We start from the raw sequence: 14749 nt of genomic DNA on the forward strand, positions 1-14749 counted from the left end.
TTATGTGCAGCACGACCGCCCCGCGGCAGGCAGCTGTGTCCGCACAGCCAGGAGGCCTCTATAGAGACACTGGGCTTGCTCGAATCGAGCCAATTAGCCGCAGAACTTTGGCAATCACGCGTTGCTGGCGACTTTGATCGCGGCTCTACGCAACATAGGCCGGCTACGCTGCTTCGATGAGACGACACGGCTGCGCACGGCGCCGCTTTCGCGCTACTATAGGTATAGTAGATCGTGGCAGTCGCGTCTCGGCAGCAGTGACGTAACAGGCTTTAGCGAAGCCAAGGTCCCGGCTGACCCGGAAAGTGCGCGTTCACGCTGCGCCTTCGCGCACTGGACAACGGCACAGGTCGCGGTCCAGTAGAGGAGAAAAATGCGTCGCCGTGACTCCGGCAGCGCCGCGTTCGGTTCGCTTCAGCCATCGTATACGCGCACCGCGGCTGGGCGCGAGCTGTGTCGTGCTACTCGCAACACGCGCGGCGCTGCATATACTGTTGGCGCGAAAGGGAATAAACGTGACAAACGAGAACGTGTGCACAGGGTCGTTCACTTTTAGGGGCAACGCCTGATTCGAGTATTTAGTTTGGTATAATTTGATTATTATGCGGGAAAAATGGCCAATATGACGCAGTGAGCAGATAGGCTGCCATTGAAAGATTAGTCTGCAGGTATTCATGCCAAATTTAAGTTGCCACGAGTGCTTGAACACTAATGAGATGTTTCCCCGAGACTGGACGATCTGCATTTTCTACTCTTGCTGGTGGTGGGCGTGACATGAGATGATTCAGCTTCGGATACAGAATTTTGTGTTACGCGAATGGCTACATACAGAGACGCTGCATATCACTCGGGGATGTATGGCTACACGTGAGAGGTGAGGTGTACTGTTGTTTCCTCCCGCTCGCGTCTATATTTTTGCAGTTCGCACCTCTCTGCTGCAACACTCGCGCTGTTGCGTGGAGACAAATTGCAGCAGAAGTTCACTGAGTGAGCTGACGAGAGATGGCAAACGGAGGAACTACCCACCTCGCACGTGCTATCGCACTGGTGAAAACCTGGCATCCGGTGTCACCAGAACGAGGTATTCTACCCGTGCGTATAATCACCCACGGTAAAAGGTTTCGCGCAAGTTGCCGCACAGTAAGTTGTTAAGAGAGAGAGAGACTCATAAGGGAAAGGCAGGGTGGTTAACCAGACTAAGCCTGGTAGGCCAACCTGCACTGGGGGAGGGGTTGCAAGAGAGGAAGGAATACAGAAGTTCACACTTTGCACTTTGTACATACCAGACGCACAAGGCCACGGCCCCAAAATCTTCTCTTCTGTGAAAGACCTGTCATCTAAGTGCCCTAAAGCTGTCCGAAGGGCAATCCTCTCATCTTCGTATGTTGGGCAATCGTTTGTTCAACACATGTACTGCAACTGGCACTATCCGCCATTCCAATTAGAAATGAATAGCCGTTTGTGAAAGAAACTCCTAGTCGCAGGCGGCACTACAGGACCGTGGCCCGTCGAGTAAAACCGGATAAGAATTGTAATTTTGTATGTGGGTGCATGGCATATAGGCGTCGGTTGGTGAACTCTGGGTGTATTCCATTTTCTTAGAGTAATAATATGGGCAAGAACGCTGAGGTGCCACGCTGCATCCGTTCTCAACAATGGTAGCGAGGTGCTTTCACATTATCCATGTGCCGTACGGGCAACATTGTCGGCAATTTCATTGCCAGTAATGCTGCAGTGCCCAGGTATCGGTTGAAATACTATGTCGAGGCCTCTGTCCACCTTTTCATGGTAGTATAATCGTATATATGCTACCAATTGTTCACGAGGGCAGCGGGGCAGAGCTGATAGGAGTGATTGCATGACTGCCTTTCAGTCACAGAATATTGATTTGGGGACTGTTGGTGTACATAAATCACTGCGCTACGGAGGGCGAGAAGTTCGGACCCTGTCGATGTTGTGATCTGCCTGCTCTTGAACTTCTTGCAGACTGACGTCGACGGAATAACCACCGCACCAGTAGAGCTGGTTAGAGTCGAAGAGTAATCTGTATAAATGTGAACTCGATTGGAGTAGGAATCATGCAGTAGATTTAGAGCGGCTTGATTCAGGACACAGGTCGGCAAGTCGGGCTTCTTTCCAACTCCTGTAATGGAGAGCCGCACTTGTGGTTGCCGGAGACATCACAAAGGATACGGTATCTTGCTGCAGGCGTGAAATCGGATGGAAGAGAGGATCGGTAGTAGGCTACAGTTCTCGAAAACGTTGCCTCTGGTCTACTTTCCGAAAGAGAAGCAAGGCGTTGAGACTGGAGTCGGGACAAGTACGTTGTTGATATGTTCCGAATGATTTGCAGGAGACTGGATTGAGCTGACAACTAACTAGATTTATTATCTTCATTAAGATATGTACAGATATGTGCTGTCTATACTCTCTACTGTACCGTCGGGTAAGAACTGCTGCTAGGGGCACGTCTTGCAAGCGGTTTCCCTGGACTCTCCCTTCCTTCTCGCCGCTCCTCGAGCTGCGTGCCGGGTAAAGTGCGGTGCACTGCGAGGGGTGCATGCATGGACGGTGTTTTCGTCTGAATTCCTTGCGTTCCTCCGTCTATGGTGGTTTTTCCCATTTAATGTACTGCAGTGGTCGACTTTCGCAATTACCACATAACTGTGATAAAGTTCACTAATATGTTGCCAAAAGCTTTGTGCAAGCGGCCTCTGGCATTGTTTCCCGGCGAGGCCGAAACTGCGCAAGTCGCTTTCCTTGCTCACTTATACCGAAGCTGGAATAACCCTAAATTATTCAGCACCACTCATCATTTTCGCAACCATTGTAACCGTTAATAGGGATTTTATTACATGGTGGCAAAATGAACGTGTTCGCTGTAAAGAACACTGGTTGAACGTGCGACCTTCAATGTTTTCGTGTATCTCGCGGATTACGTGTCGGGACGCCGTGAAAACGATTGCGTGCCGTTGTGTTCACAAGAATAAGTGCGTACAATTCTATCAAGCGCGTTCAGCAGTGCAAAATTATTGCAGCATTGTTGTTGCTACACGTGGCAAGCATTCGGTTACCGTTAACATACGTATATGGCTGCAGGTGAAAAACATAAAGGAGAAGTCAGCCAAGCTTAGTTCTAACTACTTCGACGTAGGGCGTGTCGCGCAGACACATGCCTTGAGGATGATGCTATGTAAAAGGTCATAACCAGTAGGGGTGTTCTGTAAGAGTCCACCTAGTGGAGTGTCCACTTCGGCTGTCGCCATTAATTGGCTCCCGCTTCACGAGAGCGAAGGTGCCAGCCAGTCTCCTTCGCGCTCGTGAAGCTGGAGCCAATGGCGCCAGCCGAAGTGGACAGTCCACTAGGTGGACTCTTACAGAATACCCACCTAGTAGCATAACGCAAGTCAATCCGTGGGTTACGTCTCAACAGTATTATTTGGATATCATCGGTGTTGTTTGAGGTAACAGAGCGTTTTACCCGCACGGTCACTACTTGCAAGCTTAGTCCTTTTGATGTCCAAATCTTCACTAAATAAGATAAATAAATGAAAACACTGGGACTGCTTTAGAGCACATATGCAGATGACACGGGAAGTCAGGCAGCACATAATGGTGTCCCAATTCCGAAAAATATGAGTCCGAGATATCATGCAGGGCGCCGGAAGGCCCGAGCGAGAACGTTGCACCAGAGATTTAGAGGACAGCCAGACGTGTACGTACTACACAGACGCAAGTCAAATGGGCAGGGACAAGTATACGGTGGTAGCCATGAACCAAAATCGCGTGATAGCTGCATCGGGCAGGGCAAAATCTATCAGCACAGCAGAAGCCGCAGCGATTGCACTTGCAATTAGGAACGCGGAGAATAGGGACGTATCTGTGGCCATACTCACGGACTCACAAACCGCCTGTCACCTGTATCTCTCCGGGATGGCGCCGTGCTTAGTACTAAAAATTCAAGGGAATCCAATTGCTGGATTCCACAACCTCACTTGGTGCCCCGCATACGAGGGCATGGGGGGCAACACAAGGGCGGACCGGCTAGCTCGCGTACTAAGCCTCCGAGCTGCGGACCGACCCAGTGACGAGGCCCCCTCTACACCGCGCGACATCCTCGAACACCAAAGACAGGAGCGGAGGCAATATGAACGCCCTCACCCAAAGTTAAACAGTCAACAGGCGAGGAATTGGCACCGACTTAAAACACACACGTACCCAAACCTACATACACTTAGCCGTATTCACCAAACACGATACACTGACGAATGCCCGTGGTGCGGGGACACGCAAACGTTACCGCACATCACGTGGATATGCCCAAACAGATCGACACATATAAACTCCACACAACTAAAAACACAAGATTTTAACAGGCAGTGGGAGGCGCGGCTTGCGGACGAGGATCAGGACAGCCAACTGGCTCTCCTGGACCAAGCCCAGTGAGCCGCTCGCGCCAGTGGAACCCTGACTTGGGGCCCCAACCACGGGACCTTAAATTTCGTTATATTCATTAAAGTTTTTCTCTCTCTCTTTCCTGAAGTGCACACTTCTAAGAGCCAACAGTCTTTGTACCAGCGATTCCAGAAAACAGCCTGCGTTGCCGGTCTCTCTAAGGCGCAGTGTGTCAGTGCGATTCCCTTACGCATCACTAACTTCACGGTGAGGAAGGGCTGTAAGCCGTCTAAGTGTTAAAAAATGAGCAGGTGTAAGAACTTCAGAGTCTGCAGCGTCAGCAGAAACATATTTAATGATCTAGAATTTACCACTGCCTCGACTTCTGCTAACAGCGTACTGAGCTGTTCAAAGTTGAAGCTACCTTTCCTTAGCATTCTCCTGAGGCATTGTTTAATACTCCGAATCATCCTTTCACAAAAGCCTCCCCACCAAGAAGTACGCTCCGCAATAAATTTACACGTTATATGGCTCGTCGCGCAAAAGTTCTGCACTTGTATGTCTCGAAGAATTTGGTATATGGACTGACACTTGGTATACGATGCTGCGCAACAAAACGACGGAAATCTATCAGAAACGACTTAACAATCATGTCACTGTATAGGTCTAAATGCACTGCTCTAGCTACCGCGCATGTAAAAACAACAGTGTAGGCTTTCACGTTAAACTCTCCTTTCACAAACACAGTCCCAGCAAAGTCGACGCCGCTGACTTGGAACGGCTGTGATCGGGACACTCCGTCCTTTGGAAGTAGTGCTGTTGGTGTTGAAACAGCATTCAGCCCGCATCGCGAACACACACCACATTTACTAAGCACTTTCTTAACTCACTGTCGCCATCTAAGTAACCATAACCTCTCTCGTAGCTCAGCCAGTGCAGCACTAACATCACCATGAAGAATGCACCGATGAAAGTCGTTCACAATGAGGTGTGTGCAATGCTGATGTGGGAGTAGCAGCACGGGACATTTCACGTCGTCCGAAGTCGTTGCGTTGTCGAGGCGAGTCGTTATGCGAAGGACGCCTTTTTTGTCCAAGAACGGATGGAGGTCCCGAATGCGCGAAGTTTTCTCGAGTGTCTTGCCATCAGACAGTGTGATGATGTCTTCATTAAATGCCTGCGACTGCATGTTCTTCAGCCATACATCTTTGCTTGCTCCTATTTCTAGAGCACAAAGGGGGCCTTCCCATGGAGGATGGGTGCGCCTTTGGCAATTGTGAATAAATCCCTTTACCCATGAGGTTATCCTAAGAACCTTATGCCAGCGATTGTATTTGGTTGCGTCTAGCACTATGATATTGTACACTTCGACACCAGAGCAATCTCCATCGGGTTTCTGTCTTCGAGCAATGAAATTTTCGAATTGGCAGTTCTCTCTTCTTTCTTTCGCCCTGCTTCTGGAGCAGCAGCTTGCCAATTGGGACCATACCACCATAATTTACTTTCTCCTGGGTGCAGGCTGATAAACCTCTTGTCACAAGGCTCGCTCAGCGTAGCAGCGTATGATATTCCGTTCACCCCAAGGTTTGCGAGTCATCTCTTGTTGACTTGTACTTCGTCGTAGATCTCCCGCAATGCTGGTACGTCGCTCGACGACTTCACGGGTTTCAGTGTCCGGAGCCTCTCGAGATGTTCCTGCTCAATTAACTTCGCGTTTCCAAATCGTTGTTTTAAGATGTCAAGAGCGTCGTGGTACGATGAATCAGTGGCTTGAATTTCGGCGACGCTAGAGCAGCAAACATAAGATAGATCGTTTTTCTGCAAGCAGTTTTTCTGCAAACATAAGATAGGCCGCATATGCCCGATAATTGACAATATGCTGAAGAATAAGCAAGTAAAGGGAAAAGTGCACTGTCAATCATTTGAACGGGTACATCACATGTGTGAAGCAGGTTGTGTATGCCATTCCGTTATCTTGTGGTAGAGAGTACGTGGGACAAACGAAACGCTGTGTGAATGTTGAATGTGTGACTTAGGGAGCATGAGCTATCTCTTCAAGCGGTTGCTCCACTTCATCTTCCGGAGCGTTGCAAGTCGTGCGGTTGTCGCCCCCCTTTAAAAAAAAAAAAAAAAAAAAAAAAAAAAAAAAAAAAAAAAAAAAAAAAAAAACTAAGGTCATCTTCAGACGCGCGAGCCAATTAACAAGATAAATCACAGAGGCTTACAATATAAATATTAGAGACAAGGCATGTATCAGGGAACCGTCTATTGCTGTTCATGACAAGGAGTTTCATTACTTTTGTCACTCTTGATTATGTGTAAGTTGCCTTGATGTATCTTTGTGTCTCGCGCATATCATGGTTCTTTGATCATGGCACTTATATATGTTAGACGATTCTTCAATAAAATAACAGTTGAGAGCCAGCGCCGTGTTTTAGTTTTTTCCTTCATATTGTCCGTGTCTTGGGTTGCGCTGTTACGAACCTTACGATGAATTTTAACCGACTGGTCCAAGTTGCCGTTTTGATGCAATTACTGGCTTGCCGTAACTGTCTGCATCAACATCACTGATGTTCCAGCATCCCAGGACTCTCGCATGAGTCTCCAGTTTTCTGTGGAGGAGCAAGAAGCTGCGCTGGTGACTTGTTGGAAGTCGCCATCGCCTGGGCCCGACGGAGTCACATTCAAGACACTTGGCAACCTTGGCCAAAAAGCTTGCAGTGTACTTTTGGAGAAATATAATGATTCCTGGCGCCAAGGATTGATTCCTTGTGAGTGGAAGGTCATCCGCCTGGTACCTTTACTTAAGAGCTCCAAATCTCTATTAGACTTGGAATCGTACCGTCCCATCGCGCTTGGCAGTTGCGTTGGGAAATTAATGAAAAGGATGGTGTTGACGCGCCTTGAATGGTACTTAGAATGTAATGAGGCCTATCCGAATGCAATGGCGGGCTTCCGGCGTGGTCGGTCATCGATCGATAACGTGCTTGATTTGGTAACGTCTATTCAGCATCAAAAGAGCATGAAACGAATAACGGTGGTGATGTTTCTTAATGCCAAAGGCGCATATGATAAAGTAGCCCATCAAGCAATCCTCGATGCTTTGACCGATGTGGGCATTGGTGGCCTTGCCCTGCGCTGGATTTATAGCTATTTGGAGGATATATCCTACTTCGTGCTTACAGAGGATGGAATGACATCCCACCATTTAGCCAGCAAAGGTGCGCCGCAAGGCGGAGTATTAAGCCCCACGCTCTTCAACATAGCACTGTTAGGCCTTGTTCGATCATTTGCCAAGGACGGTCCAGATATCCATCTATGCAGATGATATCTGCATCTGCGCGTCCGGCGTGACACGTCCGCAGATACGAGCGAGACTGCAGAAGGCGGTCACACAGACGTCGTCTTACCTATATATGAAAGGCCTAGAACTATTCTCAGACAAGTGCTGATTAGTCGCATTTACACGCAAAACAGTGAGTCCATATGTTTACGAATAAATTGACTAGTAATTGCTTATGAAACAAATCACCGTTTCCTTGGAGTCATCATCGACCGTGATTTGCCTTTGGCACCACATATTTCATATATGAAGAAGAGGTTGACTGCAATAGCCCATGTATTCAAATTTGTCGGCGAAAAGTCTTGGGGCGCATCTGTGCAATCGATGCTACAACTATACCATGTATTATTTATGGGCGTCCTAAGATACAGCCTGCCCGTGCTGGGTAGCACCAGTTAAACGAACCTTCGCACACTCCAGAGTATACAAGCTCAAGTTGCACGGACGTGCCTTGGCCTCCCTAAGTGTGCATCCATAGCAGCCACAATCGCCATAGCGCGCGACCACCCTATAGCAATCGCACATTGTAGTCGACGCTCTAAGAGTGCACATTCGACTTGTCGCAAGGGTAGCCTTTCACTATCTTGCTTGCTTGCTTGCGAACAACTAGGCCGCATACGAGTTTTAACTATCTCCTGAATACTCACGGAGCATCGCTACCATCGAATTACGCCCCAGCAGCATCACCTTCGTGCCACTGTGGTCTTTGTATTAACCTCGAGTAAACAAAGGTAACCTCCTATGAATGGTTAGAGGAGGTTAGGTTAGGATGCTTGCGTCGGCGGTTATTTAAATTTGGCGTCTGGAAATTGGAATAAAGTCAGAATGTAATAACATTACGTTACAGATGCCCCTGTCTACGCACAGACAGTTTTTGAAGATTCACTCGGTGAAGTAAACTAGTCACCGACTGTGTTCTCTAGAAGCATGAATAAATTAATCTGGCTGCTAATCGCTGGATCCGTTCCAGCTTATTAACTAGCTTTTGACTGTGCCGATCCCAAATTATGCTAGCTTACATTAAGGTTGGTCGCAGTACTGTTTTATAAGCCATAAACTTTGTTTCAGGTATGGCACCTCTTAATTTTCATCTTAAAATGCCCAGCTTGCGTTCAGCCGAATCACAGATATTTTCAAAGTGCGTGTCCTAGTTTAAATTTGAAATAATGATAACGCAGAGGAATTTAAACTGACTGGATTGGCCTAACGTCTTTATCGCTAAATTTATATGTTAACGCCAGTGGCTCTCTATTCTGTTTTACCAGTTCAACTGGTAAAACAAGTGGCGAAGTGCACCACCCCCTGAACAAGTTCAGAAAGTGCAGGCGAATCGAATGAATCTGTGGAGAATATAGTGAAAGCGGATTGGGAGGGAGGATAAGTTAAGGGAAGGCGCAGAACCAGATTGCGACTGAGTGCGCCCCGGGCGTCGTGGTTACAGAGAAAGACACAGCAGAGTAGAATAAAGCGGTGTTTAATCACGCATTTCGCGAGTTGAGAATAGAAGAGAGAAAGAGGAGGAGCATGACGAAGAAGTGGATAGAAATAGCGATGGGATAGGATCAGGCCATAAGTAGCTCACGCGTGACCTTGGACATAGGAGGAAGCTTATGCGGTTGTCGGTGGATATTCATCAAATCGAGTGGAAGGGGGGCACATAATGCTATCGCAATATACTCGCTCAGGTGTTTAGTGTAGGACCTGCGTTTTTCTTTTTTTGTTGCTTTTTTGCTTTTGTGCGCTTTGTTGACAGCTTAGCGGCGTATTGTGATGACAGATCGACCAACCAACAGAAGGAAGGCACGACGCGAAGATCGATAGAAAGGGTATCGCCATTACACGGCGCTGATCGCAGGACACAAGTCGTTGCGTGGGCTTCTTACATATTGGCATACATGCGGAGAAACTGCGTGGGTGTTACCGGCAGGTAGGCAGTCATGGGGCTGCCAAATACGGCACATTACAATGGTGACCTAATGTACTTGTTTATAGACACCACGGATATCACGTATCTTGCGCTCATACGCCAAAACAGCTATCTACAAGTTCGCTGCCACTTGCAACCGTCGATTCGCCTAGGAAAAGCTCGGTCATAGTAATACTGATACTAGGGAAGTGGCTCCTTTGTCTCTCTCCGTTAATCTTTACCGACCTTCGAAAGTTAATTTTATTTATAGCCGGACAACGCATGTCCAAGATGTTAACTTCATTTCGGCTGCTATACACGCACTTCGCTGCTATACACACAAATTGCCATATTAAATCGCACCATGCTCACGCATTTTTCCGCGAGAAATTGGAAATTGGTGCGAAGTTGGGAGGGGCGATAATAACATGGGGAAAACTTTCCGTGAGACAGTTCTAGGTGCTATAAATAGAAAAATGAAAAGTGAGGTGGCTGTAAATCGTGGCTCTCACACCAGCCATTCTAAGCTCAAACAAACCCTTACTTTCGAACAGCACTTACCTTTCTAATAAAAACAGAGGTTCTACACAAGCAGGAACTGCCAAGGCCCTTTATTTGGAGACGGTAGCTGAATCTGGAGTCACTAAACGAATAAACAAAGTGATTCTAGCCCGACGTATTAGGAGTCGGTGTCTACACTGATCAGCGGTGACGCATCACAAGCTGCGTCAACACTGTCGCTGCAGCAACTTTCCAAGGTGCGATAATTACTCGAAGAAGAAAAAATTATAATTTTTGATGGCGAATGAGGGGTGTGGGAGCATTATGCGAGTAGATACGGTATTCCATTTTGAAAGTGGTTGGTAAAAATGGTAGTGCAAGTTATTTACCGGCTTGACTGCCAAACTTATCGCAGCATTTAGTGTTTTCAGTACTTGTGGAACACAAGCTTTGGCAGGATACGTCCGACAACGTAGCACAGAACAATGAGATGCCATGTTGAACGGGTTCGCTCACAAATTCTTCCTGCCAGTGTAGTCGCATAAACTTCTAAGCTCAGTTAACCATAATGAACGATATCAATAAGGGATGTTTTTCTCCCAGTTGCAGTTGCTCCTGGGTCAGTATAGGTGACATTAGTCCTCGAGGAAGGTGCCTTCCTCGAATGTCTTCTGCACTCTAAGCCCTCGTACGTGGGTTCACGGGCTCCATCTTAATTCACTCCTCTCCTATATCATGAATTCCGCTCTGGATTCCCTGATAAGGTAGATGCGAGACCGACCTAGGCCCGGAGGCCAGTATTCGATTTTAAAATTAAAGACGTTTTCACTCCCACCACCCAGTTGCTCCCACTGTGAGGGACCCGGCCGCCCAGCCGTCATCAAGTGATCATATCTAGACCGCCCGTAGGCGCCAGCGTCGGCGTCTTCAATGGTGATGGAGGAAAGAAACAAAATAGGAGGTGCCATTTTTTTGAAGCTGGATGGGAAGGCTCTGCCACCTTGGTGGGCAATCCTCTTCCTCGCCCTCTTTCTGTTCTTGCTGTCACACCCTCCAGTTCGCACGCTGGCGTGCCGTACGACCGAGTTTTCGTCCCAATTGTTCCAGGACGCAGCGTCAAACGAAACATACTGTGAAAGCACGTCGCGCGTGTCAGCTCCGTGCGCTGTGCAAGCACAGATGCGCCACCGGCCGCACAACGTTCGCAAATCCCACGAGCGTTCGCTAGCTTTACTAGGGGACCGAGGCGCAATCCTATCACGACGTTGCTGTTGGGACCCCCAGTCTCAGTGCTCATTTGCGAAAAAGACGCGTTATTTCTGTCCCACATTCTCCAACGCAGCTTAGCTGGTCGACGCCTCTCCTAAGATTTATTTCCTCCGTGCCAATAGTGGAGCCCAACGGTGAAGGGCACGCTGAGCGACTTAATTTGTCATAACAACACTGAACTCGCTTGAGCTCAGTCTAATTGTGGTATATAAGATCCTGTTTTAATCTAGGTGGGGTTAAATGGGGACTACCTGGAGAGGTTGCAAGCAGTACGGCTCCAGTTACTCCCCCATTGCACTGATATGCAAAAAATAAATCTGTCATGCAGAAAATCTGGCCGCGTATATGCTTGATTCGCTGCTACATTAGGTAAACCTCGCAAACGACAAACTTAGGATGTTTGAAATTAATTATATGAAACGTGAGACAACTGTGTTAGCGTTAGGTAGAGCTGCCGAACCTATCACCATCATCGAAAAAGATGTTATACGCAACAGCTCGCGCGGAATGCTGCGGTGCGCGTGTGTCCACGCGCTCCGACTGCACTCATGATGTATTCCTCTTCGTTTTATTAAACATTGTTTTGTTCCGATATTTTCACAACTGTGGTAACGTTGTATTTTATTGCGATAACAATTATATGGGCACTTCAACCAGATTTATGCCGTCGCCGTCGCCGTGAGGTTCCGTATAGATAAAATCTTCGCCGCGCGCCGTATGCCCGAGCGGAAGCGTGCGGGGACGCGCGCTATCACGGAGAGCGAACGCACTCAATCTCCCACGCGCAAGCAAGGAAGCGGGAAGCCAGCGCCGGAGGGAGCGGGGGGGGGGGCACTTCTACTCTGCCAACAACCGCGATCGTCGCTCGCCCGCACCGTCTCTTATCTCCACACGGCTCTGACCTTTGTATGCGCTGTGCATTCGCCGCTGAGTTTCCATTGAAGCGATAGACCGCACGTACCTTCGCCCGCTGCGGCGTATGCGCTTGCTGCCAGCGTTTTGACAGTCGTTGTCTGCAGTCATTCAGTGTGACCTGTTCATATTTGTTTGTGCGCGCTCACACCACGCTTGTTCATTCAGTTAGTAATAGCCGAGCCACATTTTCCAACTCACGCTACACATGCAATGCTGCCCGGATCGGCAGTGCAGCGCTACAGGTGTGTCCCTTCGCACGCGCTGCCCACGGGAAGCGCTTCTCATCAACACCACCGTTTCACACGCGCCTTCTCGTGGTCATCGAGTCTCTCTTCATGTCGGCCTACTTACGCCGCTGCACACCTGCTTACTTAATCAGCTCATGTTTACTACAATTCATATTGCTACCAAAGCCGCTTACCTTACTTCGTATGACATTGCTGTGTTGCTATCGCATTCATTGCTTCGCCCTCATTGCTTACTTCGTATCAGGGCGAAACTGTGACATTTTTATGTTTGTGTGTACCTTCTCGAACAATGCTCTACTCTGCCCTCCTAGTACCGAAGTACTTTAGTACCAGGCGATTTATCAGTAATGTAGATAAAAGGAAGTCATTTGCACATACGACATGCTTCTTCAAGGGAACATTTTTGTTCAGGATGTTGGCTGGTCACCTAAAAACGGAAGGTTACAGTTGAGTCCAACAGTGAAGAGCATTATGTAATTTTACAGCGAAGCTGCTTACCTCTAGCCGCCGTATACGTCCCCCGCATGCGTTCCGAGAAGTAGAGGGGGGGGGGGGGGTACCCTGGCCGGCTTGCGCCCGTATCACGGCGCGTGGACAGGAACGCATAGGCCGATCCCAGAGATAGTGCAATGCCGGGCCTATCCGCGGCGGAGGTGAAGCATGCTTCAAGCACTCTGCCAACTTGCAGAACTAAGTTTAATATCTTGGATACACATAGAACCACATAAATTTGGCGTTGCAAGAGAAAAACTATATATATATATATATATATATATATATATATATATAAAGAAAGTGCACTTAGTGTAGAAAGTTGGCCTTCATGCACTTTATTTGTTTTAAATCCTGTTTGACGAATAATGAGAGGGGGAAAGAGTGTGGCGACGGCGCCTGTGCACGTGGCCGGCGCTTCTGTGGTTATAACGTCACGTGCGTCGGAGGCGTCGGCGCGGCTGCAGCCGTGATTGCGACTAATGCATGGGAGGTGCATGCGCAAGCACCCACCCTATCATGGCGCTTTTGTCTGCGTATATATATATATATATATATATATATATATATATATATATTGTAAGGAAGAATACGAACGCCATAGTGGGTCACGCTCTCCAGCCATTTCTAGTGGGCAGTGGGTCGATCCCGTACCCTACGCTCTTCCATGCCCGACGACGCATCCCAGCAAGTGCCACCTACCCCATCCCAGCAAGCGCCTTCTCAGTCTGTCATGTGCTCTGGTGTGCCTCGCCACAGGGACCCTGCCATCTTCAGCGGCGCGGACGAAACCGATGTGGAGGACTGGCTGACAACGTATGAGAGAGTAAGCGCTCACAACAAATGGGACGACCCCGATAAGCTCAGCAATGTGATCTTCTATCTCGCGGGTGTAGCCAGTCTCTGGTACAGCAACCATGAGACTGATTTTCCGACGTGGTCCTTGTTCAAGACTTCTTTGGTGGCGGTGTTTGGTCGCCCTGCGGTGCGCAAGCTGCGAGCAGAATCGCGTTTGCGCGAACGTGCACAGCAGCCGTGAATAATTTACCAGCTACATTGAAGATGTTATGGACTTGTGCAAAAGAGTCAACGCGACGATGTCGGAATCCGACAAAATACGAAATGTTATGAAAGGAATCGAAGACGATGCGTTCCACATGCTACTTGCGAAAAACCCTCAGTCCATGTCAGACATCGTTACTCTCTGCCAAAGCTACGAGGAGCTACGAAGGCAGCTCTCGTTGACACGTCGCCCTTCATCGCGTGACGAACACATTGCTGGTTTGACCACAATCTCCGACCAGTCCGCACTGCTTACAGAAATGAAAGCGTTCGTTCGGGAGGAAGTTGCACGCCAGCTCTCCTTGCTAACCTTCACTCAGCCACCCCATGTGCAACAGCCCGCAACGAATGTTATGCCCTCGCTCCGTCGCGTGATCGAGCAGGAAATCGCCGAGGTCTTGCCAGACCAGCATCAACATCTTCCTGCGGCCGCTCGACTAAGCTACGCTGATGTCGTCAAGACGCCCCAACAGGTCCCGACGGCTGCACCACTCAGCTACGCTGAAGTCGTCGCGAGGACTCAACCACTCTCTCCGCGTGTGCCTCTCGGTTATGCCAACGTCACGGCACGGCCCCGACCGCAGCCCGCCATGCCGTCATACCAGCAGCCGCCCTGTA

The 14749-nt window shown here is 48.7% G+C and overlaps 1 protein-coding gene and 1 non-coding gene across 2 annotated transcripts in view; both read right to left on the reverse strand.

Moving 5' to 3' along the window:
• Positions 1 to 14749, reverse strand: part of LOC119436444 (ileal sodium/bile acid cotransporter) — a 187406-nt gene that overhangs the window by 75214 nt on the left and 97443 nt on the right. The gene's annotated exons all lie outside the window — the stretch shown is intronic.
• Positions 13177 to 13359, reverse strand: LOC119437947 (U2 spliceosomal RNA). Its single transcript, XR_005189590.1, has one exon. It is a non-coding gene; the product is annotated as a U2 spliceosomal RNA (small nuclear RNA).

Source organism: Dermacentor silvarum, chromosome 1 (assembly GCF_013339745.2).
Source record: "Dermacentor silvarum isolate Dsil-2018 chromosome 1, BIME_Dsil_1.4, whole genome shotgun sequence".
Classification (NCBI taxonomy): Eukaryota; Metazoa; Arthropoda; class Arachnida; order Ixodida; family Ixodidae; genus Dermacentor; species Dermacentor silvarum.